The sequence below is a fragment of the Eumetopias jubatus genome, unplaced genomic scaffold (genome assembly GCF_037043125.1).
Source record: "Eumetopias jubatus isolate StellerSeaLion01/CBP00866 unplaced genomic scaffold, mEumJub1_p1.0 scaffold_5, whole genome shotgun sequence".
Taxonomy (NCBI): Eukaryota; Metazoa; Chordata; class Mammalia; order Carnivora; family Otariidae; genus Eumetopias; species Eumetopias jubatus.
In genome coordinates this window covers 11,864,180-11,867,346 of record NW_028274811.1, presented here as the reverse complement: position 1 = coordinate 11,867,346, position 3,167 = coordinate 11,864,180, and positions in this window count along the sequence as shown.

The following is a 3,167-nucleotide window of genomic DNA, read 5'->3' as shown; positions in this document are numbered from 1 at the left end:
GTCCTTCCCCGCGAAGAACTTACAAACGCAGGTAAAATTTATACAAAAAAAAAAAAATAAAATAAAATAAAATAACAATAAAAAATAAAAAAAGACAACACAAAGTAGAAAAAGAGTGCCATGATTGATGTGAACACGGGTCACTGTGGATACTCGGAGTCCACGGTGATACTCACCCTTTCTCAAGCTATGCTTACTGTGTGCTCAGCACGGTGGTAAGCGCTTTACGAGCATTATTTCATTGGGCCTCACGACAGTCCTGTGGGCAGGTCCACTTGCATAGATGAGGAAACTCACAAAGAGAATTTGCATGACTTTCCCACGGTCACTCAATGGTGGTGGGTAGAGCCAGGACCTGAACGCCAAGTGCCAACTCCAGACCCGGCTCTTAACCACTGTCCTGCTGACAGTTCCATAAAGGCTGAAGGTAGCAAGGAGCATGACCTTCAGGAGGGCTCTCGCCAGACAGAGTGTGGCCAGCAACATCAAAATACCAAGAAGGGGTCAAGCAAAATGATGATATAAAGGTCCTTAGGCTTGGGGTGCCTGGGTGGCTCAGTCAATTGAGCATCTGACTCTTGGTTTGGGCTCGGGTCGTGATCTCCGGATTGTGATCTCGGGGTCGTGGGATCGGCCCTGCATCCGGCTCCATGCTCAGAGGGGCGTCTGCTTGGGATTCTCTCCCTCTCCTTGTGTCCTTCCGCCTGCTCGTGCTCTCTCTCTCTCTCTCTAATAAATAAATAAATCTTTTTTTTTTTTTAAAGAAAAGATCCTTGGGCTTTAAACACAGTGGGGTCCTTGGGGATCTCGGCAAGGGAAGTTTGAGGTCCACGGCGGTGGGGGGAGCCAATGACAAACACAGTGAGTTGACAAATGAATATGTGACAGACATGGACGCACGGAGGGGCACCTGGCTGACTCAGTTGGTAGAGCGTGTAACTCTTGATCTCAGAGCTGTGAGTTCAAGCCCCGTCTTGGGGGTAGAGTTTACTTTAAAAATTTTTTTTAAATTAAAAAAATTAAAGAAGAAATGGATACACTGAGTGCTGAGTATTATTTCTAGAAGCCTGACCGTTCAGATAATGGGAGAGGTCAGCAACAGACATCCACCCAAAGAGGGAGCTTTTCTATAATTTGTTCTGCTTGTTTTTTTTTCTAAGAATGGGGAGATCAGAGCATGGTAGTGCGTGGGTCTTGAGCTGACCTGCCTAGCTTCTCTTCCACTCGGTTTTGCAACAGCACCTGATTTTATTTGAGTATTCCTCTTCTTGCACTCCATGCTGTCTTGTCAGGACTGGAAGTCTGAGGCAGGGGAGAGGGGAGGTTCTGACCCACCTTAGGACCATTCAACACTGTCCCTGAGGACTTTAAAACGTGAGTGATTGATACCAGGACAAAAATGGTTAGAGTTGATTCACCCTAACAATGATGTGGAGTCCGGGTTAAAAACCTCTGTGTGATTTTTCAGCCTGACCTTCTGGAAACCTTCCCTGGCACATCTCAGGAGGAAAGTTGCCCGCCCCATGCCAGTGGGGTGCACACAGCTAGTGCACTGAGTTGCAGTCAAGGACTAAGCCCCTTTGGCTCATGCTCTTGGCACATCTGCATTTCTCTCCAGGTGCCTTCATTCCTTGGTGTCTTTATCTGAGGCTTTGGGCACCGGTCTTCTTCAGGCACTTCTGCTGAGGGCTCCTTATGGCGGGGGGGGGGGGGGGGGGGGAGGGAGGGAATCTAAGAGACACTTTTCCCCACTCTGACTCAGTAGCTAGTACCTTTCCACTCCTATCAAGTAGCTTTAATCAGCTACTGTGACACCTAACAACCCATTTCTCCCTCAGCTCAACTGAGCATCTGACAACTAGTCTTGGAGGTCACGGTCTATAATGCAAGGTTACCCAGCCCGATAGAGCTGCCCTGGCACCTGCTCTTCCCGAGGCCAGCTCTTGTGCATTTCCTTATATGTGATGGGCCCTTTTTTGGGCTTCAATTAGCCAGAGTTCTTCGTAGTTGCACAACCCTGGCCGTTGTGAGCATGTCTATAGGGTGATCGTGAAAAACCAACAAAGAAACTTAAAAAAAAAAAAGGCCCCATATCAGTCCATATAACTAACTGGGTATCTTCACCACAGACAGCTTGAGAAAGCGACATAGTGGGAGTTACGCTTTTTATCTGAAATATTTTCTAAACTATTTTTCTGCTAAATGGATCATTTTCAGTTATAGTTCTGAAGCAAAAAAAAAGTACCAAAATAAAAATTTATTTACCAAACCTAAAGGTCTGTCATAGATTTGGAAATGTTAAACTAAAATGTTGAGTTCAACTTTGAGGGGAAAAAAACCCAAATCTATTTCAGGAATGGAACGTTGGTTTTGTTCGCAGAGTAAAACTTAAAGTACCCAAGAATGGCCAGCAGAGGGAGCCAAAACCACGCATGTAACTTTTTATTCTTCACAAATCTTTTAGGAAAATGGGTTATTAAAAACTGCAAAATGCAAATGAACCTCATCTTCCCAAAAGATATGCAAAAATCATAGAAATCATATAACTTAACGCTACTCTGCTGCCACGTGCTGTATGGAAAACTTTAAAGCTGGAGGGAGATTCTGAATCTCAAGTAGTTCTGAAAAGAAGGATTCCGCCCCCCCCCACCCTCCCTTCCTCTCTCTTCCTCTCTTCCCTCTCTGGGACTGGCTTGTAATAACTCCTGAAAAGTAGGTAATTTGTATTCTATTTCAACTTATACATTCTGAATTGTATAACAACACTTTTTCACTTGTCACTGCTGGGAGCGTCCTGGTTCATACTGGAAACAGGTGTGTTGAGAAGAAGCCAGAGAGCCTCTAACACAGACCTCTGAAATCAGGCCTCAGGGCTACCTCAGGAAAGAAAAGGAACGGGTTTCTCATGAAAGTTCGTTGAAAAGGAATTTGCTGCAAGTATAAGTGTCTCTCCATTTTCTAGGTGGTACCTGCATTAGTCAGGGTGTTCCCTTTTTTGGCCCAATCTAAGAGGGGAAAGGAATTTATTGAAAGGATACTGGTTTGCATTACACTTTTAGTGGTTTGTAGTTAAAATTTGGGGAAGATATTTTCTACATAAAAATGAGAACAGTTTATTTTGTGTGACTTAATGTTCACAAATTTGAAAATTTAATTAAAATGGATTA